Source organism: Pongo abelii, chromosome 13 (assembly GCF_028885655.2).
Source record: "Pongo abelii isolate AG06213 chromosome 13, NHGRI_mPonAbe1-v2.0_pri, whole genome shotgun sequence".
NCBI lineage: Eukaryota > Metazoa > Chordata > Mammalia > Primates > Hominidae > Pongo > Pongo abelii.
Genome location: NC_071998.2, coordinates 8,414,237 through 8,440,306, shown reverse-complemented (window position 1 = coordinate 8,440,306; position 26,070 = coordinate 8,414,237).

Here is a 26,070-nt window from a genome sequence, read left to right as displayed (position 1 = left end):
ATTACACTCCACATTTCATTCCACATTCCCTTCCATTTCATTCCACTTTCTATTCCAAGTTTCATTCCGTTGAATTCCACGTTCCATTCCACGTTCCATTAAATTCAATTCCACGTTCCATTCCACATTCCATTCCATTCAGTTCCACTTTCCATTTCGCATTCCATTCCACGTTCCATTCCTCATTCCATTCAACGTTCTATTCCACGTTCCATTCCATTCCATTCCACGTTCCATTCCAAGTTCCATTAAATTCAATTCCACGTTGCATTCCACATTCCTTTCCATTCAATTCCACATCCATTTCACATTCCATTCCACATTCCATTTCACATTCCGTTCCATTCCATTACACATTCCATTTCCCATTCCATTCCACATTCCATTTCCCATTCCATTCCACATTCCATTCAACATTCCATTTCACATTCCATTCCACATTCCATTCCATTCCCGTCCAAATTTCATTACATTCCACGTTCCCTTCCACATTCCAGTCCACATTCCACTCCACATCCCATTCCATTACATTGCACCTTCCATTCCACATTCCATTGCATTCCATTCCACTTTCCATTCCACATTCCAATCTACATTCCATTCCACATTCCATTCCACTTCCATTCAATTCCATTCCACGTTCCATTCCACGTTCCATTCCACGTTCCTTTGCACGTTCCATTCCACGTTCCTTTCCACTTTCCATTCCATTCCATTCTGTATTCCCTACCATTAATTTCCATTCCTCTGCACACTTCATTCCATTCCATTCCACATTCCATTCCATATTCCACTCAACATTCCATTGCACATTTCATTCCATCCCTTTCCACATTGCATTCCACATTCCATTGCATTAAATTCCTCATTCCATTACATTCCACTCCACATTCCATTCCGTTACATTCCACATTTCATTGCACATTCTATTCCACATTCCATTCCATTCCATTACACCTTCCATTCCACATTCCATTCAATACCATTCCACGTTCCATTCTGTTCCATTCCAGATTCCATTCCACATTTCATTTCACAATCCATTCCACATTCCATTGTACCTTCCAACCACATTCCATTCCATTCCATTCCTCATTCCATTCCACATTCCTTTCCTTTGCACATTCCATTCCACATTCTATTCCATTTCATTCCACATTGCATTCCATTCCATTCCACATTCCATTCCATTCCATTCCATTCCACATGACATTGCATTCCTTTCCACATTCCATTCCACATTCCATTAAATTCCATTCCACATTCCATTCAACGTTCCAGTCCATTCCAATCCATGTTCCATTCCACGTTCCATTCCACTTTCCATTCCACATTCCATTCCTCATTCCATTCCACATTCCCTTCCATTCGATTCCACATTCCATTCCATTCCGTTACACATTCCCTTCCACATTCAATTCTTTCCATTACAAATTCCATTCCACGTTCTATTCCATTCCATTCCACATTCCATTCCATTCGATTCCACATTCCATTCCTTTCCATTACACATTCCATTCCACATTTCATTCCGCATTGCAGTCCATTCAATTCCTCATTACATTCCACATTACATTCCACATTCCATTCCACATTTCATTCCAAATCCCATTCCATTCCGCATTCCATTCCATTCCATTTCACATTCCATTCCTTTATATTCCACATTTCATTCCACATTCCATTCAACATTCCTTTCCACATTCCGTTCCATAATCCTTTCCACATTCCAGTGCATTTCATTCCTCATTCCATTCCATTCCATTCCACATTCCATTCCATTTCATTTCACATTCCATTCTGTTCCATTCCACATTCATTTCCACATTCCATTCCTCTTTCCATTTCACATTCCATTCCATTCCATTGCACATTCCTTTTCCCATTCCTTTCCACATTCCATTCAACATTCCATTTCACATTCCATTCCACTTTCCATTCCATTCCCTTCCGAATTTCATTCCGTTTCACGTTCCCTTCCATATTCCATTGCACATTCTACTCCACGTCCCATTCCATTCCATTCCACGTTCCATTACACATTCCATTCCATTCCATTCTACTTTCCATTCCACATTCCAATCTACATTCCATTCCACATTCAATTCCATGTTCCATTCCATTCCATTCCATATTTCATTCCAATTTCCGTTCCATTCCGTTCCAAGTTCCAATGCACTTTCCATTCCACATTCCATTCCGTTGTATTCCGCATTCCATTCCACATTTCATTCCATTCCACTCCACGTTCAATTCCAAGTTCCATTCCACGTTGCATTCCATTCCATTCCACATTGCATTCCACTTTCCATTCCATTCCATTTCACATTCCATTACACATTCCATTCGAAGTTCTCTTCCACATTCCATTCCAAGTTCCGTTCCATTCAAGTTCCAATCCACATTCCATTTCATCCTATTCCACGTTCCATTCCACATTCCATTCCAGTACATTACACATTCCATTCCACATTTCATTCCACTTTGCATTCCATTCCATTCCACGTTCCATTCTAAGTTTCTTTCCACATTCCATTCCATTTTCCATTCCACGTTCCATTCCACGATCCATTCCACATTCCTTTCCATTATATTTCACATTCCATTCCACATTCTGTTTCACGTTCCACTCGAAGTTCCATTCCACGTTCCACTCCATGTTCCTTTCCATTCCATTCTTCTCCACATTCCATTCCATTCCATTCCACATTCCTTTGCATTCCATTCCAGTTTCCTTTCCATATTCCTTTCCTCCTACCATTCCACATTCCATTCCATTCCGTTCCACATTCCATACCCTCCAATTCCACATTCCTTTCCACCTCCCATTCCACATTCCATTCCATTCCACTCCGCTTTCCTTTCGACATTCCATTCCATTCTATTCTATTCCAGATTCCACTCCGCATTCCATTCCACATTCCATTCCATATTACATTCCATTCCAGTCCACATTCCTTTACACTTTCCCTTCCATTTTCCATTCCATTCCATTCCACATTCCATTCTACATTCCATTACATTCCTTTCCACATCCCATACCACATTCCATTCCACATTCCATTCCATTCCATTCCACTTTCAACTCCATTCCATTCCACGTTCCATTGCATTATATTCAACATTCCATTCCACATTCCATTCCAGGTTTCATCCATTCCATTCCATGTTCCATTCTACTTTCCATTAGACGTTCCATTCCATTCCATTCCACATTACATTCTACGTTCTATGAGAGATTCCACTTCACTTTCCTTTCCACGTTCCATTCCATTGCATTCAACGTTGCATTCCATATTTCCTTCCATTCCATTACACATTCCATTCCATTCCATTCAACATTCCATTCCATTCCATTCCATGTTCCATTCCACATTCCATTCCTTTCCATTCAACATTCCATTCCACATTCCATTTCACTTTCCGTTATATGTTCCATTCCATTCCGCATTCCTCTCTATTCCATTCCACATTCCATTCCACGTTCCATCCCAAGTTCCATTCCACATTCTAATCCACATTCCATTCCATTCCATTACACATTCCAATCCATTCCATCCGACATTCCATTCCACGTTCAATTCCAAGTTCCATTACACTTTCCATTACACGTTCCATTCCTTTGCATTCCAAGAACCATTCCATTCTATTGCACATTTCATTCAACCTTCCATTTCAGATTCTATTCCACATTCCATTACACATTCGTTTCCATTCCGTTCCACATTCCATTCCATTCCATTCCACATTCCATTTCATTCCTTTCCACATTCCAATCTTTCAACATTCATTTCCAACATTCCATTCCACTTCCCATTACATTCCCTTACCCATTCCATTACACATTCCATTTCATTCCATTTCACATTCCATTACACATTTCATTCCCCAATCCACTCCGTTCCATTCCACTTTCCATTCCACATTCCATTACATTCCATTAAACATTCCATTCCACATTCCATTCCATTCCATTCCACATTCCATTCCATTCCATCCGACATTCCATTCTGCGTTCCGTTCCACTTTGTATTGCACGTTCCATTACACGTTTCATTCCATTGCATTCCACGTTCCATTCCTTTCCATTGCACATTTCATTCTACGTTCCATTTCACATTCCATTCCACATTGCATTACATATTCCTTTCAATTCCATTCCACTTTCCATTCCATTCCATCTCATGTTCCATTCCATTCCTTTCCACATTCCAATCTTTCCACATTCCATTCCAGTTTCCATTCCATTCCATTCCACCTTCCATTCCACGTTCCATTCCATGTTGCATTCCATTCCTTTCTACGTAGCGTCCCACAATCCATTCCATTCCATTTCACGTTCCATTCCACGTTCCATTCCAAATTCCATTCCACTTTCCATTCCGTTCCATTCCACATTTCATTCCACACTCCACTCCACATTCCATTCCACATTCCATTCCAATTTCCACTCCACCTTCCATTCCACATTCCCTTCTACAATCCATTCCACATTGCATTCCACATTCTATTCTACATTCCATTCCATTCGATATTGCATTCTACTCCATTCCACATTCCATTCCATTCGACATCGCATTACACTCCATTCCACATTCCATTCCATCCCATTCCACATTCCATTGCATTCCATTAAACATTCCATTCCACGTTGCATTCCACTTCCATTCCACGTTCCATTACACGTTATATTCCCCATTCCATTCCATTAATTTCCACTTTTATTTAAACATTGCCTACTAGATTCCGTTCCACATATCTTCCGTTCCATTCCACATTCCATTCCACATTCCATTCCATTCCTTTCCACAACCCATTCCACATTCAATTCAACATTCCATTCCACATTCCATTCCATTCCATTCCACATTCCATTCCACGATCCATTGGATGTTCCATTCCACATTCCATTCCATTCCATTCCCCGATCCAATCCATTCCATTCCACGTTCCATTTCATTCCATTCCATTCCATTCCACATTCCGTTCCACATTCCATTTCATTACATTCCACTTTCCATTCCACATTCCATTGCAAATTCCAAACATTCCATTGCACATTCCATTACACGTTGCATTCCATTACATTCGACGTTCCATTAGATGTTCCATTCCACATTTCATTTCACATTCCGTTCCACTTCCCATTCTACATTCTATTACATTCCATCCAATTTCCATTCCACGTTCCATTCCTTTAGATTCCACATTCCATTCCACGTTCAATTCCACCTTCCATTGCACATTTCTTTCCACGTTCTTTTCCATATTCCTTTCCATTCCAGTCTATATTCCATACCATTCCTTTCCATTCCATTCCACAATCCATTCCATTCCATTGCACATTGCCTTCCATTCCGTTCCACATTCCATTCCATTCCATTCCATTCCATTCCGCATTCCATTCCATTCCACTCCATTCCATTCCACATTCCATTCCATTCCATTCCATTCTATTCCACATTCCATTCCATTCCATTCCACATTCCACATTCCACATTCCACATTCCAATCTTTCAGCATTCCATTCCAGCATTCCATTCCAGCATTCCATTCCACTTTCTATTCCATTCCATTCCACATTCCATTACACATTATATTCCATTCCATTACACTTTCCATTACACATTCCATTCCCCATCCACTCCATTCCATTCCACTTTCCATTCCACATTCCATTACATCCCATTCCACATTTCTTTCCACTTTCCATTCCATTCCATTCCACATTCCATTCTATTCCATTCCACATTCCATTCCATTCCATCCAACGTTTCATTCCACTTTCCATTCCACATTGCTTTCCACGTTCAATTCCACTTTCCACTGTACGTTTCTTTCCACGTTCCTTTCCATATTCCATTCCATTCCATTCTATATTCCCTACCATACCTTTCCATTCCATTGCACATTCCATTCCACATTGCATTCCATTCCATTCCACATTCCATTCAACATTCCACTCAACAACCCATTCCACATTCCATACCATTCCTTTCCACATTCGATTAAACATTCCATTGCTTTGCATTCCACATTCCATTCCATTCCATTCCATTCCACTTCACATTGCATTCCACATGCCATTCCTTTGCATTCCAAATTAAATTTCATTCCATTCAGTTCCATTCCATTGCATTCCATTCCATATTCCATTCCATTCCATTCCACATTCTATTCCTTTCCATTCCATTCCACATTGCATTCCATTCCACATCCCATTCCATTCCATTGCATTCCCCATTCCATTCCATTCCTTTCCATTCCATGCCTCATTTCATTCCATATTCCTTTGCATTCCATTCCACATAACGTTCCATTCCATGCCACTTTCCATTCAATTCCATTCCACATTCCATTTCTTTCGATTCCACATAACATTCAATTCCATTCCATTCCATTCCATTCCATTCCATACCATTCCGCATTCCATTCCACTTTCCATTCCATGCCATTCCGCATTACTTTATTTTCCACTCCACGCCACTCCGCATTCCATTACATTCCACTTCACTTTCCATTCCATACCATTCCGCATTCCATTCCATTTCATTACACATTCAATTCCAATCCATTCCACATTCCATTCCATTCCATTCCACATTTCTCTTTTCATTTCAAGTTTCATTCCACGTTGTATCCCAAGTTCCATTCCACTCCATTCTACGTTCCATTCCACATTCCATTCCACATTCAATTCATTCCATTGCACTTTTCATTCCATTACATTCCACATTCCATTCCTTTCCATTCCATTGCATTCCAAATTCCATTCCATTCGATTCCACATTCCGTTCCATTCCATTGCACATTTCATTCCATTCCATTGCACATTCCATTCAATTCCATTCCATTCCACATTCCATTCCATTCCATTCCATTCCCAATTCCATTCCATTCCATTCCATTACATCCCTCATTCCATTACACGTTGACTACCATTCCACATTCCATTACACATTACTTTCCATTACACATTCCATTCCATTCCATTGCACATTCCTTTCCAAATTGCATTCCACTCCATTCCACATTCCATACCATTCCATTCCACATTCCTTTCCATTCCATTCCACATTCCATTCCATTCCTTTCCACATTACATTCTGCTCTTTTGCCCTATCCTCTCCATTCCTTTCCACTTTCCATTCCATTCCATTCCACATTCCATTTCATTCCATTCCATTCCATTCCATATTCCATTACATTCCATTCCACATTCCAAGGCATTCCGTTCCACATTCCATTCCGTTCCATTCCACATTCCGTTCTATTCCATTCCACATTCCATTCCGTTACTTTTCTCATTATTGTCCATTCCATTCCACATTCGTTTTCATTCCATACAATTCCATTCCTTTCCACATTCAATTCCATTCCATTCCAATCCATTTCACATTCCATTACACATTCCATTCCATTCCACATTCCACTCCATTCCACTTCATTCCATACCACATTCCATTCAATTCCATTCCATACTACATTCCATTCCATTCCATTCCACATTCCATTCCAACCAATTCCATTCCACTTTCCATTCCACATTGCATTCTATTCCATTCCACTTTCCATTCCATTCCATTTCACTTTCCATTACATTCCATTCCTTTCATTTCCTTTCCACATTCCCTTCCACATTGCATTCCATTTTATTCCACTTTCCATTCCATTCCATTTCACTTTCCATTACATTCCATTGCATTCCACATTCCATTCCATGCCATTGCGCATTCCATTCTGTTCCATTCCTTTCCACATTCAATTACATTCCAATCCAAAATGCATTACATTCCATTCTACATTCCATTTTCTGTTACACTTTCAATTCAACGTTCCTTTCCACTTTCCATTCCACGTTCCATTCCATTTCATTCCACATACCATTCCACTTTGCACTCCACATTCAATTCCATTCCATTCTACATTCAATCGATTACATTACACATTCAATTGCATTCCATTCGATTCCATTCCACATTCCATTACATTTCATTCCACATTCCATGCAATTCCATTCCGTTACATATTCCATTCCTCTTTGCATTCATTTTCACTTTCCGTTCCGTTCCTTTCCACATTCCATTCCATTTCCTTCCATTCCATTCCACATTCCATTCCATTCCATTCCACATTCCATTACATTATATTCCATTCCACATTGCATTCCATTCCATTCCATTCCACATTCCATTCAAATCTCTTCCACATTCCATTCCTTTCCATTACACATTCCATTCCATTCCATTCTATTCCATTCCTTATTTAATTTCATATTGCAATCCATTCCATTCCACACTCCATTCCATTCCATTCCATTCCACATTCCATTCCATTCCATTCCATTCCACATTCTATTCCATTCCATTCCACTGTCCATTCCACGTTCCATTCCAATCCATTCCAGTTTCCATTGTAAATTCCATGCCACATTAAGTTCCGTTCAATTCCACGTTCCATTCCACATTCCATTCTGTTCCATTCCACATTCCATTCCATTGCATTCCACATTCCATTCCACGTCCCATTCAATCCATTCCACTTTCCATTCCACGTTCCATTCCACATTCCATTCGACATTCCATTCATCATTCCATTCCATTCCCTTCCACATTCCATTCGAACCCATTCCACCTTCCATTTCACATTCCATTCCTTTGCATTTGACGTTCCATTCCACATTGATTTCTGCATTCCATTCCACATTCCATTCTGTTCCGTTCCACATTCCATTCCACATTGCATTCCACATTCCCTTCAACATTCCATTCCATTCCATTTTACATTCCATTCCTCATTACATTCCATTAAATTCCACTTTGCATTCCACATTCAACTCCACATTCCTTTCCACTCCATTTCATATTCCTTTCCATTCCTTTCCAATTGAAATTCCATTCCATTCCCGTTCCATTCCATTCCATTCCACATTCCAGTCCACATTGCATTCCACATTCCAATCCTTTCCATTTCACATTCTATTCCACATTAAATACCATTTCTTTCCACATTCCATTCCATATTCCATTCCATTCCATTCCACATTCCATTCAACTTTCCATTCCACGTTCCTTTAAATTCCATTGCATTCCATTTCACGTTTCATTTCATACCATTCCACATTCCATTCCACGTTCCATTTCACATTCCTTTCCTCATTGCGTTTCACCCTCCATTCTATTCCATTCCATTCCTCATTCCATTCTACATTTCATTCCACATTCCATTCCATTCCATTCCACATTCCATTCAACGTTCCATTCCACGTTCCATTAAATTCCATTGCATTCCACTCCACGTTCCATTTCATACCTTTCCACATTCCATTCCATGTTCCATTTAACATTCTATTCCAGGTTCCATTCCACATTCCTTTCCAGATTCTATTCCACTTTCCATTTCCTACAATTCTACATTCCATCTTATTACATTCCTTGTTCCATTCCATTCCATTCCACTTTCCATTCCATACTCCCATCCACATTGCATTCCAAGTTCAATTGCACGTTCCATTCCACGTTACATTGCGTTTTCTATTCCCTACCATTCCAAGTTCCATGGCACATTCCACTCCATTCCATTCCGTGTCCTATTCCTCATTGTGTTCCACATTAAATTCCATTCCGTTATATTCCTTTTAACATTCCTTTCAATTCCATTCCAAAAACCTTTTCACTTTCCATTCCACATTCCTTTCCACATTCCATTTAATTTCTTTTCACATTCCTTTTCCCATTCCATTCCACATTCCATTCCATTCCATTGAAAATTTCATTCCATTCAACATTCCCTTCCACATTCCATTCCACGTTCCCCTCCACTATCCATTCCATTCCATTCCACTTTCCATTAAACATTCCATTCCATTCCATTCCACTTTCCATTCCACATTCCATTCAACATTCCATTCATCATTCCATTCCATTGCATTCCACATTCCATTGCACATTCCATTGCATTCCAATCCACATTCCATTCCATTCCACTCCACTTTCCATTCCATTCCATATTCCATTCCACATTCCATTCCTTTCCATTCCACATTCCATTGCACATTCGATTCCACATTCTATTCCGTTCCTTTCCACATTCCATTCCACGTTAAATTACATTCCATTACGCATTCCAATCCACATTCCGTTCCGTATTCTATGCCGTTCCTTTGTGCTTTCCATTCCACATTTCATTCTACAATCCATTCCACATTCCATTCCACATTCCAACCTAATTCTAATCCTTTCCTCATTCCATTCCACTTTCCAATTACATTCCATTCCCTTCCATTCCTCATTCCATGTTACATTCCATTCAATTCCATTCTGCAATCCATTCCATGTTCCATTCCATGGCATTTCAGATAGCATTCCACGTTCCATTCCACGTTCCACTCTACTTTCCATTCCACGTTCCATTCCATTCCATTCCACTTTCCATTCCACATTCCATTCCACATTCCATTTCACATTCCATTCCATTCCATTCCACATTCCATTCCATTAATTTCCACATTCCATTCCATTCCACATTCCATTCCATTACTTTCCACACTCCATTCCTGTTTGCATTCCATTCCATTCTATCCCACATTCCTTTCCACCTTCCATTCCACATTCCATTCCATTCCATTCCAGATTCCATTCCACATTCCGTTTCATGTTCCATTCCATTCTGCATTCTGTTCCTTTCCTTTCCATATACCATTCCATTCAGTTTCAGATTCAATTCCTCTTCATTGCATTCCACATTCCAATCCATTCCTTTGAGCATACACTTCCATTCCATTCCATTTTTTCCACATTCCATTCCATTACATTCCCTTCCACATTCCATTCCATTCCATTCTATTCCACATTCCATTCCATATCATTCCACATTCCATTCAATTACATTTCAGATTTCATTCCACATTCCTTTCCAGATTCTATTCCACTTTCCATTCCCTTCAATTCCACTTTCCATCCCATTCCATTCCTCGTTCCATTCCATTCCTTTCCACTTTCCATTCCATGCTCCCTTCCACATTGCATTCCAAGTTCCATTGCACGTTCAATTCCACGTTACATTGCGCCTTCTATTCCCTACCATTCCAAGTTCCATGGCACATTCCACTCCATTCCATTCCGCATCCCATTCCTCATTGCATTGCACATTAAATTCCATTCCGTTACATTCTATTCCACTTTATATTCCACATTCCATTCCACCTTCCATTCCACTTTCCATTCCATTCCATTCCACATTCCATGACACATTTCATTCCATTCCATTCCACATTCTATTCGACATTCCATTTCATATTTCATTCCACATTTCATTCCACATTGCAATTCACATCCCATTCCACATTCCATTCCATTCCATTCCACATTCCAGTGCATATTCCATTCCATTCTATTAAACGTTCCGTTCCGTTGAATTTGACGTTCAATTCCACAATCAATTCCACATTCCATTCCATTCAATTCCACATTCCATTGCAAATTCCATTCCATTCCATTCAACATTTCATTCCATTCCATTCCACATTCCATTCCATTCTTTTCCACATTCCAATCTTTTCCACATTCAATTACACGTTCCATTCCTCATTCCATTCCATTCCATTTTACGTTCCATTCCACATTCCATTCCACATTCCATTCCACTTTCCATTTCGTTCCTTTCCACATACATTTCCAGACTTTACTCCACATTCTGTTCCACATTCCATTCCGTTCCACTCCACTTTTCATTACACTTTCCATTCTACATTTCATTCCCCAGTGCGGTCCACTCAATTCCACATTCCATTCCACATTACCTTCCACATTCCATTCCTGGTTCCATACCATTCCACATTCCATTCCATTGCATTCCACATTCCATTCCATTCCATTCCAAATTCTATTCCACATTTCATTCCATTGCATTTCACATTCCATTCCTTTACGTTCCACATTCCTTTCCAGATTCCATTCAATATTCCATTCCACATTCCGTTCCATAATCCATTCCACATTCCGTTCCATAATCCATTCCACATTCCATTGAATTCCGTTCCTCATCGTATTCCATTCCATTCTACATTCCATTCCATTTAATTTCACATTCCATTCTGTTCCATTCCACATTCCTTTCCACATTCCATTCCACATTTCATTGCACATTCCGTTCCACATTCCATTCCAAATTCCATTCCACATTCCATTTCACATTCCATTCTGTTAGATTTCACGTTCCATTACACTTCCAATTCTACATTCCATTCCATTCAATTCCACATTCCATTGGATTCCATTCCACATTTCTTTCCACTTTCTATTCCCTTATATTCCACATTCCATTCCATTATTCCATGTTCACTTCCACATTCCATTCCACATTCCATTCCATTCAACTTTCCATTCCATTACATTCCACATTCCATTCCACATTCCATTAAATGTTACATTCCACGTTCCATTCCACCTACCTTTCCATTCCATTCCACGTTCCATTCCACATTCCTTTCCATTCCACTCCATTTTCTATTGCACTTTCCATTCCACATTCTTTTCCACAATACATTCCTTTCCATTCTACATTCCATTTAATAATCCATTCCTCATACCATTCCTCATTCCATTCCACGTTCCATTCCACATTCCATTTCAAATTCCTTTCCACATTCTATTTCACATTTCACTCCATTCCATTTCACATTCCATTCCACATTCCATTCCAAAATCCACTCCATTACATCACACATTCCATTACACATTCCATTCCATTCTATTCTACATTCCATTCCACATTCCATTCCATTCCATTCCATTCCATTCCATTCCTCATTCTATTCCATTCCATTAAACATTCCATTCAACTTTCCCTTCCGTTCCACATGCCATTCAATTCCATTCAATTCTACATTACTTTCCATTCCATTCCACATTCCTTTCCATTCCATTTCATTCCATTACATACCATTCCATATTCCATTTCATTCCACATTCCATTCCATTTCATTCCACATTCCTTTCCATTCCAATCCAAAATCCATCCATTCCATTCCACATTCCGTTACACATTCCATTACATTCCATTGCACTTTCAATTTCTCATTCCATTCCACATACCATTACACATTACATTCCATTCTATTTCACATTTCATTCCACTTTCCATTTCACATTCCGTTCAACATTCCATCCCATTCCTTTCGACATTCCATTCCACAATCCATTCTATCCCATTCCACATTTCATTCCTTTAAATTCCATTTCATTCCACATTCCATTCCATTCAATTCCATTCCACTTTCCATTTCACAATCGATTTCACTCCATTCCACATTCCATTCCATTCCATTCCAGTCCAAATTCCATTCCATTCTGTTCGATTCCACGTTCCATTCCATTCCATTACACATTCCATTGCATTCCACATTCAATTCCATTCCATTCCGCATTCAATTCCATTCCATTCCTTTCCATATTCCATTCCATGTTCCTTTCCACGTTCCATTCCACATCCCATTCCACGTTCCAAACCATGTTCCATTCCATTCCATTCAACATTCCATTCCATTCCATTCCACATTCCTTTCCACGTTCCATTCCATTCAATTCCACATTCCATTCCATTCCATTCCACATTCCAATCCATATTCCATTACATTCCATTACACATTCCATTACACATTCCATTCCATTTCTTTCTACATTCCATTCCAGTTTACATTCCATTCCATTCCATTCCTCATTCTATTCCATTCTATTCCACGTTCCATTCCATATTCCATTCCATTCCATTGCACATTCCAATACACATTCCATTCCATTTCTTTCTACATTCCATTCCACTTTACATTCCATTCCATTCCATTCCTCATTCTATTCCATTCCATTCCACATTCCATTCCATAATCCATTGCATTCCATTCCATTCCTCCTTCTATTCTATTCCATTCCATATTCCATTCCACATTCCATTCCATTCCATATTCCGTTCCATTCCATTCAATTCCACATTCCATTCCATTCCATTCCAGTCCAAGTTCAAGTTCCACATTCCATTCTGTTCCATTGCACATTCCATTCCACATTCCATTCCTTTCCATTCCGCATTCAATTCCGCATTCCATTACATTCTGTTCCACATTCCATTCCACTTTCCATTCCACTTTCCATTCCACATTCTATCTCATTCCATTCCACATTCCATTCCACATTCCATTCATTCCTGTTCCACATTTCATTCGTTTCCATTCTATTCCATTCCACATTTCATTCCATTCCTTTCCATTCCACAATCCTTTTCACAATCGATTTTATTCCATTCCACATTATATTCCTTTCCATTACATTCAACATTCCATTCCATTCCATTCCATTCCACACTCGATTCCATTCCATTCTATTCCATTCCATTGCATATTCCACTCCATTCCTTTCCACACTCCATTCCATTCCATTCCACTTTCCATTCCATTCAATTCCACATTCCATTCCATTCCATTCAACTTTCCATTCCTTTCCATTTCACATTCCATTCCTTTCCCTTCCACATTCCAAAATCCATTCCATTCCACATTCCATTCCTCTTTCCCTTAAACAGTCCATTCCAATTTCCGTTCAAAGTTGCATTCCACATTCAATTCCACGTTTCATTCCACATTCCATTTCATTCAAGTCCACGTTCCATTACATTCCCTTCCACATTCCATTACATTCCATTTCATTCCACATCCATTCCATTCCATTCCTCATTCCATTCCTTTCCATTCCACGTTCCATTCCATTCCAGTTTTCATTCAATTCCACTCCACTTTCCATTCCACATTCCACTCCATCCCATTTCATTCCATTCCTTTCCATTCCAAATTCCATTCCATTCCATTCCAGTGTATATTCAATTCCATTCCATTCCATTTCATTCAACATTCCATTTCATGTTCCATTTAATATTACACCACATTCATTCCATTCCATTCCATTCCACATTCCGTTTCATTCCATTCCACTTTCCATTCCATTCCATTCCACATTCCATTCCACATTCAATTCCATTACATTCCACATTATTTCCGTTCCATGCCACATTCCATTCCATTCCCCTCCACATTCCAATCCATTCCATTCCATTCCACTTTCCTTTGCACATTCCACTCCACTCTATTCCTCTTTCCATTCCACTTTTCATTCGTTTATATTCCTCATTGTATTCGACTCCATTCCTTTCCATTTCATTCGACTTTCCATTCCAAATTCCATTCCATTCCAGTCCACATTCCATTCCAAATTCCTTTCCATTCGATTCCACATTCCATTTCTTTCCATTCCACATTCAATTCCATTCCACATTCCATTCCACGTTCCATTCGATTCCATTCCACATTCTCTTCCGTTTCATTCCTCATCCCATTCCATTCCATTCCACATTAATTTCCACATTCCATTCCATTCCATTCCACATTCCATTCAACCTTCAATTACATTCAATTGCAGATTCCATTCCAAATTCCATTTTATATTCTATGTTAAATGGAATGGAATATAAAGTGGAATGGAATGTGGAATGGAATGGTTTGGAATGTGGTAAGGAACGCAATACAAGGTGGAATGAAACGGAATGGAATGGAATGTGGAATGGAATGAAATTGAACTTTGAATGGAATATTGAATGGAATGGAATCGAAAGACGAATGGAAAGGAATGGAGTGCAGAATGGAATTGGAGTGTGGAACGGAATGTGGAAAGGAATGTGGAATGGAAAGTGGAATGGAATGGAATGAAAAGTGGAATGCAACGGAATTTTGAATGGAATGGAATGTGGAATGGAACATGGAATGCAATGGAATATAACGCGGAATGGAATGAAATAGAATGTGGAAAGGAAATTAATGGAATGTGGAATGAACTGGAATGGAATGCAATGTTGATTGGAATGGAGTGGAATGTGGAATGGAAAGTGGAATGGAACAGAATGCAATATGGAATGGAATAGATTGGAATGTGGAATGGAATGGAATGTGGAAAGTAATGTAGAATGGCAGGGAATGGAACGTGGAATGGAATGGAATGTGGAAAGGAATGTGGAATGGCAGGGAATGGAACGGGAATGGAATGGCATGGAACGTGGAATGGAATGGAATGGAAGGTATAATGGAAGGGAATGAAAGTTGGAATTGAATGAAATTGATTGTGGAATGGAATGTGGAATGGAATGCAACAGAATTTGGAAAGGAACATGGAATAGAACATAGAATTCACTGTGGAATGAGGGATGGAATGGAATGGAATGTGGAATGGAATGGATTGGTATGTGGAATGTAATTGAAGGGAATGTGGAGTGGAATGTGGAATGGAATGGAAATTGTGATGGAATGGATTGTGAAACGAAATGGAATGCAATGTGGAATGGAATATAATGGAATGAAGAATGGAAAGGAATGGAATGTTTAATCGAATGGAACGGAATGGAATATTGTATGAAATGGAAAGGAATGGAAAGTCTAATGGAACGTGGAATGGAATGGAAAGGAATGTCCAATGGAAAGTGTTATGGATTGTAATGGAATGTAGAATGGTATGTTTAATGGAAAGGAATGGAATGTTGAATGGAAGGCACAATGGAAAGTTGGAAGTAACGTGGAATGAAATGCAGAATGGACCATGGAGTGGAATGTGTAAAGGAACGTGGAATGCTACATAGAATTGAATACAAATTGGAATAGAATCGAATATAATGTGCAATGGAATCTGGAAAGGAATGGAATGGAATGTGGAATAGAAAGGTATGGAATGGAAGTCGAATGGAACGTGGAAAGGAGCATGGAATGGAACGTGGAAAGGAACCTTGGAATGGAATGGAAAGGAAAGTGGAATAGAATGTAATGTAATCTAGAATGGAAAGGAAAGGAAGATGTTATGCAATTGAATGGAAGGTGGAATGGAATGGAATGGAATGGAATGTGGACTGGAATGGAATGGAATGGAATGGAATGTGGAATGGAATGGAAAGCACAATGCAATGCAATGGAAAATGGAATGGAATGGAAAGTGGACTGGAGTGGAATGGAATCGAATGGAATGCGTAATGAAATGGAATTGAATGTGGAATGAAATGTGGAATGAGATAGAATAGAATGTGGAATGAAAGATAATGGAATATGGAATTGAATGGAATGGAATATGGAATGGAATGCGGAAAGGAATGTGGAATGGAATGAAATGGAATAGGGAATGGAATGTTTAAAGGAATGGAATTGAATGCAGAATGGAATGGAATGGAATGGAAAGTTGACTGGAATGGAATGAAATGGAATGTGAAATGGAATGCGGAACGAAATGTGGAATGGAATGCAACAGAATGTGGAATGGAATGGAATGGAATTTGGAATAGAATGTTGAACGGAATGGAGTGGAATGTGGAATGGAATGGAGTGCAAAGTGGAATGGAATGGAATGGAATGAAATGAAATGGTATGGAATGGAAAGTGGAATGTAATGGAATGTGAAATTGAATGGAATTTGGAAAGGAATGAAACGGAATGTGGAATGGAATTTGCAAGGGAATGGAATGCAATGGAATGCAATGTGAAATGGAATGCATTTGAATGTGGAATGGCATGTGGAATTGAATGGAATATAATGGAATGTGGAATGGAAAGGAATGGAATCGCATGGAATATGGATTGGAATGGAATATAATGTGGAATGGAATGGAAAAGAATTGAATGTGGAATGCAATTTGGAATGTAATGGAGTGTGATTGAATGGAATGTGGAATGTGATGGAATGGAATAGGCAATGGAATGTAATGGAATGTGGAATGGAATGTGTAATGGAGTGGAATGGAGTGTAGAATGGAAAGGAATAGAATGTGGAATGGATAGTGGGATATAATGTAATTGAATGTGGAATGGAATAGAATGGAAGGTGGAATGGAAGGTGTAATGGAATTGAATGGAATTTGGAATGGAATGGAATGGAAAGCGGAACAGAACGTGGGATGGAATGGAATGGAATGTGGAACAGGACACGGAATGCATAGTGGAATGGAAAGTGGAATGGAACGTGAAATGGAATGTGTAATGTGAACTGGATTGCAATGGAATGTGGAATGAAATCTGGAATGGAATGGAATGTGGAATGCAATGGAATGAAATGCGGAATGTAACTTGGAAAGGAAAGGAATGGAATGGAAAGGAATTTGGAAAGGAATGGAATGTAATGTGGAATGGAATGGAATGGAATTTGGAATTCAGTGGAATGGAATGTGGAATGGAATGTGAAATTGAATGGCGTGTAATTGAATGTGGAATGGAAAGCGGAAAGGAACGTGGATTGGAAAGAGGAATGGAACATGGAATGTAAATTTTGAAGGAATGGAATGGAAAGTGGAATGGAATGCAATGGATTGTGGAATGGAATGGAAAGGAATATGGATTGAAATGGAATGAAATGTGGAATGCAATGCAATGGAATGGAATATGGCATGGAAATGAATGGAATGGAAAGGAATGTGGAAAGCAATGGAATGGAAAATGGAAAAGAATGTGGAATGGCACGGAAAGGAAAATGGAATGGAACGGAATGGAAAGTGGTATGGAATGTGGAATGGCATGGAACACAATGTGGAATGGAATAGAATGGAATGTGGAGTGGAATAGAGTGGAATGTGGAATGGAATGTAATCGAATGTGGAATTGAATGAAATGGAATATGGAATGGAACGTGGAATGGAAAGCTGAATGGAATCGAATGGAATGGAATGTGGAATGGAATGGAATGTGGAACGGAATGCAATGGAATGTGGAATGGAATGTGGAAGGTAATGGAAAGCAATGTGGAATGGAATGGAATGGGATGTGGAATGGAATTCAACGGAATTTGGAATTGACGGAATGTGGAACGGAATGAAATGTGGAATGGAATGGATCAGAATGGAGTGTGGACTGGAATGAAACGGAATGGAAAGTGGAATATAATGGAATGGAATGTGTAATAGAACGAGGAATGGAATGCAAAGGAACATGGATTGGAATGGAATGGAAGGTGGAATGGTATGTAATGGAACTTGGAAAGGAATGGAAATGAATGGAATGTGGAAGGGAATGGAATTCAATGTGGAATGGAATGGAATGGAATAGATTGTGGAATGCAATGTAATGGAAAGTGGAATGGAAGGCGGAATGGAATGTGGAATGGATCGTGGAATGGAACGTGGAATGGATCGTGGACTGGAATGGAATGGAAAGTGGAATGGAAAGGAATGGGTTGTGGTATGGAATGGAAAGCAATGTTGAATGCAAAGGAATGGAATGTGGAATGCAATGCAATGAAACGGAATGTGGACTGCAATGGAATGGAATGGAATGTGGAATGGAATGGAATGGTACGTGGAAAGAAATGGAATGCAATGTAATATGTAACGGAATGGAATGGACTGGCATGTGGAATGGGATGTACAATGGCGTGGAATGGAATGTGCAATGCAATGTGGAATGGAATGTGGAATGCAATGGAATGGAATGGAATGGAACGTGGAATGAAATAGAATGGAATGGAATGGAATGCGGAATGGAATGGAATGTGGATTGGAATGGAATGCGGATTGGAATGGAAAGGAAAGTGGAATGGAAGGGAATGGAATGTCGAATGGAATTTGGAATGAATGGAATGGAATATGTAATGGAATGGAATGAAATGGAATGTGAAATGAAATGGAATGGAATGTGGAATGGAATGTAATGTTAAATGGAATGGAATGAAAAGTGGAAAGGAATGGAACGAAATGTGGAATGGAATGAAACATAATGTGGAATGGAATGTGGAATGGCATGGAATGGAATGTGGAACGGAATGTAGAATGGAAAATGGAATGGAAATGTATGGAATGGAATTTGGAATGGAGTGGAATGGACTGTTGAATGGAATGGAATGGAATGCAAAATGGAATGGAATGGAATGGAATGTGGAGTGGAATTCAATTGAATGGAAAGGAATGTGGAATAGAATGGAATCGAATGAGGAATGGAATGTGGAATGGAATTTAATGGAATGTGGAATGGAATATGTAATAGAATGGAATGGAAAGGGGAATGAAAAGGAATGGATTGTGTAATGGAATGGATTGGAATGTGGAATGGAATGTGGGAGGAATAGAATAGAAGGAAATGGAATGGAAGGTGTTATGGATTGGAATGGTATCTGCAATGGAATGGAATGGAACGTGGCAGGGAATGTGGAACGGAATGGAATGAAATGGAATGGAATGAGATGTGGAATTGAATAGAAATGAGTATGGAATGGAATGGAATGGAAATTCGAATGGAAAGTGGAATGGAATGGAATGTGGAAGGTGAAGGAATGGAATGTGGAATTGAATGTGGAATGAAATGGAATGGAATGTGGAATGAAATGGAATGGAATGTGGAATGAAATGGAATGGAATGTGGAATGGAAACTGGAAAGCAATGGAATGGAATGTGGAAAGGAATGAGTAATGGAATGTATTTGAAGGTGTCATGGAATGGAATGGAATGTGGAAATGAATGAGGAATGGAACGAATTGGAATGTGGCATGGAAGGGAATGGAATGTGGAAAGGAATGTGTAATTGAATTGAATGGAAAGTGGAATGGAATGGAATGGAATATGGAAAGGAAATTGCAATGGAATATGGAATGGAACGTGGAATGGAACTTGGAATGGAAAGTGTAATGTGGAATGGAATGGAATGGAATGTGGAATGGATTGGAATAGAATGAGGAATGGAACGGAAGTGCATGTGGATTGGATTGGAATGGAATGTGGAATGAAATGTGGAAAGGAATGGAAAGGAATGTGGAATGGAATGGAAAGGAATATGGAATGGAATGGAATCTAATGGAAAGCAATGTTGAATTGAATGGAATGTGAAATGGATTGGAATGACATGTGGAATGGACTGGAATGGAATGTAGAATAGAATGGAATTGAATATGGAATGGAATGTGGAATGGAAAAGAATGGAATGGAATCGGGAATGGAACATGGAATGGAATGGAATGGAATGTAGAATGGAATGGAATGCAATGTGGAACGGAATGTGGTAAGGAAAAGAATGCAATGGAATCTGGAATGGAAGGGAATGCAACTTGGAATTGAATGGAATGGAACCATGAATGGAATGGAATGGAATGTGGTATGCAATGCAGTGGAACGGAATGTGAAATGTAATGGAATGTGGAATGCAATGGAATATGGAATAGAATGGAATGGAATATCGCATGGAATGGAATGTAATGCGGAATGGCATGGAATGGAAAGTGGAATGAAATGGAATGGAATGTGGAAGGGAATGTGTAATTAAATGGAAAGGAATGTGGAATGGAATGTGGAATGCAATGAAATGGAATTGAATGGAAAATGGAATGGAAAGGAATGGAATTCAGAAAGGAATGGAATTGAACGTGGAATGGAATCGACTGGAATGGAATGTGAAATTGAATGTGGAATAGAGTGGAATGGAACAAGGAATGGAATGTGGATTTCAATGTGGAATAGAATGGAATGGAGCATGGAATGGAATGTGTAATGGAATGTGGAATGGAATGGAATGGAATGTGGAATGGAATGTGGAATGGAATATAATGGAATGTGGAATGGAATGTGGAATGGAATGGAATGGAATGAGGAATTGTATTTCGAATGTCATGGAAAGGAACGTGGAATGGAATGTGGAATGGCGTGTAATGGAATGTGAAATGGAATATGGAATGGAATGGAATGGAATGTGGAATGGAAAGGGATGGGATATGGAATTGAATGGAATGAAAAGTGGAATGGAACCTTGAATGGAATGAAAAGGAACGTGGAATGGATTGGAATGGAATGTGGAATGGAATGGAATGGAATGGAATGGAATGGAAAGTGGAAAGGAATGGAATGGAATGGAATAGAAAGTGGAATGGAATGCAACGGAATGGAATGTGGAATTGAATGGAATTTGGAATGAAACGGAACGTGGAATGGATTGGAATGGAATGTGGAATGGAATGGAATGGAATGGAATGGAATGGAATGTGGAAAGGAATGGAATGGAATGGAATAGAAAGTGGAATGGAATGCAACGGAATGGAATGTGGAATTGAATGGAATTTGGAATGAAATGGAATGTGCAATTGAATGGAATGGGATGTGGAATGGAATTAAATCAAATGTGGAATAGAATGGAATGGAATGTGGAATGGCATGGAATGGAAAGTGGAATGGAAATTAATGTGGAGTGGAATGGAATCAATTTGGAACGGAATGGAATGGAATGTGGAATGGAATGGAAAGGAATTTTGAAAGGAAAGTGGAAGGGAATGGAAAGGAATGTGGACTGGAAAGTGGAATGAAACGGAATGTAATGTGGAATGGAATCTCGAACGGAATGGAATGGAAAGGAAAGAAATATGGAATGGAATGGAATGGAATGGAATGTGGAATGTGATGTGCAATGGAATGGAATCGGATGTGCAATGGAATGTAATGGAAAGTGGAATGGAATGGAATGGAATGTGGCATTAAACACGGAATGGAACGTGCAATGCTATGGAATGAAACCAGGAATGGAATGTAATGGAACGTGGAATGGAGTGGAATGGAATGAAATGGAATGTGGAATGGAACAGAATGGAATGTGGCATGGAATGGAATGCAATGCGGAATGGCATGGAATGGAATGTGGAATGGAATGGAATGTGGACTTGAATGGATTGGAATGCAATGGAATGTGGAATGGAATTTGTAATGGAATGGCATGCAATGGAATGTGGAATGGAAAGGAAAGTGGAATGGAACGGAATGGAATGTGGAAATGAATGGAATTTAAGTTGGAATCGAAGGTGGAATGGAATGGAATGGAAAGTGGAATGCAAAGTGGAATGGAATGTGGAATGTAATTAAATGGAATGGAATGGAATATGGTATGGAATGTGGAATGGAATGGAATGGAACGGAATGGAATGCAATGTGGAAGGGAATGGAATGGAAGGTGGAATGGAAGGGAATGGAATGGAAGGTGGAATGGAATGGAATGGAATGGAATAGAATCGGATGTGTAATGGGATGTGAAATAGAATAGAACGTGGAGAGGAATGGGAAATGAAATGGAATAGAATGTGTAATGGAATGTGGAATTGAAAGTAATGGAATGTGGAATGGCATGTAATTTGGGATGGAATGGAATATGGAATGGAATGGAATGGAGTGCGGAATGGAATAGTATCAATGTCGAATGCAGTGGAATGGAATGTGGAATGGAATTTGGAATGGAATGGAATGGAATGAGCATTGCAATGTCGAATGGAACTTGGAATGGAATGTAGAATAGAATTTGGAATGGAATGGAATGGAATAAACACTGGAATGTGGAATGGAACATGGAATAGAATTGAAAGGAATGGGATGGAACATGGAATGGAATGGAAAGGGATGGAACAGGAAATGTAATGGAATGGAATGGAACGGAATGCGGAACGGAATGGAATGTGGATTGGAATGGAATGGTATGTGGAATGGAAGGGAATGGAATGTGCAATGAATGGAATGCAATATCGAATGGAATGGAATGTGGAATGGAAGGGAATGGAATGGGGAATGAATGGAATGCAATATGGAATGGAATGGAATGTGAAACGGAATGGAATGGAATGGAATGTGAAACGGAATGGAATGGAATGGAATGGAATGTGGAAAGGAATGTGGAATGGAATGGAATGTGGAATGGAATGTGGAATGGAAAGGAACGGAATGTGGAAAGGAATGCAATGGATTGTGGAATGGAAACGAATAGGATGTGGAAAGGAATGTGGAATGGAATTGAATGGAATGTGGAAAGCATGTGGAGTGGAATACGGAATGTAAAGGAATGGAGTGGAATGTGGAATGGAATGCAATGGAATGTGGAATGGAATGTGGAATGGAATGTGGAATGGAATGTGAAGTAATGGAATGGAATGTGGAGTGGAATGGAGTCGAATGTGGAAAGCAATGGAATGGAATATGGAATGGAATGGAATGGAATGGAATGGCATGTGGAATGGAATGCAATGAAACGTGGAATGGAATGGAAGGGAATGGAATGCCATGTGGAATGCAATGGAATGAAATGTGGAATGTAATGTAATGGAATGGAATGCAATGTGGAGTGGAATGGAATTTGGAATGGAATATAGAATGGAATGAGCAATGGAGTGGAATGGAACGGAAAGGATTGGAATGTGGAATGGAATGGAATGTAATGTGGAATATAATGGAATGGAATGTGCAATGTAATAGAAAGGAATGGAAAGTGTAATGGATTGGAATGGAATGTGGAATGGAATGGAATTGAACGGAATGTGAAGTGAAATGTGGAATGGAATGGAATGTGTAATGGAATGTGTAATGGAATGGAATGAAATAGAATGGAATGTGTAATGGAATGTGTAAAGGAATGGAATGGAATGTGGAATGGAATGTGCAACGGAATATGGAATGGAATGGAATATGGAATGGAATGGAATGGAATGGAATGGAATGTGGAATGCAATGTGAAGTGAGATGTGGAATGGAATGGAATGTTATGGAATGGAATGTGAAATTAAATGGAATCGAATGGAATGGAATGGAATATGGTATGGAATGGAATGGAATCGATTGTGAAATTGAATGGAATCGAATTATGAATGGTATGGAATGGAATGTGGAATGGAATGGAATGGAATATGTAATGGAATGGAATGGAATCGAATGTGAAATGGAGAAGAATGGAATGTGGAATGGAATGGAAAGGAATGTGGAATGGAATGGAATGAAATGGAATGAAATTAGGAATGGAATGGAATAGAATGGAATGGAATGAACGTGAAATGTAATGGAGTAGAATGTGCAATTGAATGTGGAATAGAATGGAATGGAATGTGGAATGAATGTGGAATGGAATGGAATGGAATGTGGAATGCAATGGAATGAAATGTGGAATGGAACGTGGAATGAAATGGAATGCAACGTGGAATGGAACGTGGAATGGAATGGAATGTGGAATGGAATGTGAAATGGAATGTGAAATGGAATGGAATGTGGAAGGGATTGTGGAATGCAATGAGGAATTCAACGCGGAATGGAATGGAATGGAATGTGCAATGGAATGTGGAATGGAATGGAACGGAATGTGGAATGGAACGTGGAAGGCAAAGTAGACTGGAACGTGCAATGGAATGGAATGTGGAATGGAATGTGGAATGAAAATTGCAATGGAATGGAATGTGGAATGTGTTGTGGAATGGAACGGAATTGAATAGAAGGTGGAATGGATTCGAATCCAATGTGGAATGCAGTGGAATGCAATGCCGAATGGAATGGAATGGAATGTGGAATGGAAAGGAGTGGAATGGAATGTGGAATGGAATGGAATGGAATGTGAAATGGAATGGAATTGAATGTGGAATGGAAAGTGGAATGTAGTGGAATGGAATGCTGAATGAAATGGAATGGAATGTGGAAAGGAATTGAATTGATTGGAATGTGGAGTGGAAAGGAATGGAGGGTGGAATGGAAAGTGGAATGGAATGCAATGGAATGTGGAATGGAATGGAATTTGGAATGGAATTTGGAATGGAAAGTGTAAGGGAAGGGATTGGAATGTGGAATGGAATGTGGAATAGAATGGAGTGGAATGTGGAATCGAAGGTGGAATGGAATGGAATGGAATGTGAAATGGAATGTGGAAGGGAATGGAATGGAATGTGGAATGGAATATGGAATGGATGGTGGAATGGAATGTAGTATGGAATGTGGAATGGAGTTTAAAGGAAAGTGCATTGAAATGCGGAATGGAACAGAAAGGAATGTGGAATGAAATGTGGAATGGAACGGAAAGGAATGTGGAATGGAATGTGGAATGCAATGGAATGGAATGTGGAATGGAATGGAGTGGAATGTGGAATGGATTGGAATGGAACGTGAAATGGAAATTGGAATGGATCGTGGTTTGGAACGTGGAAAGTAACTTGGAATGGAAAGTGGAATGCAATGTGAAATGGAACGGAATGGAATGTGGAATGTAATGACTAATGGAATGGAATGGAATGCGGAATGGA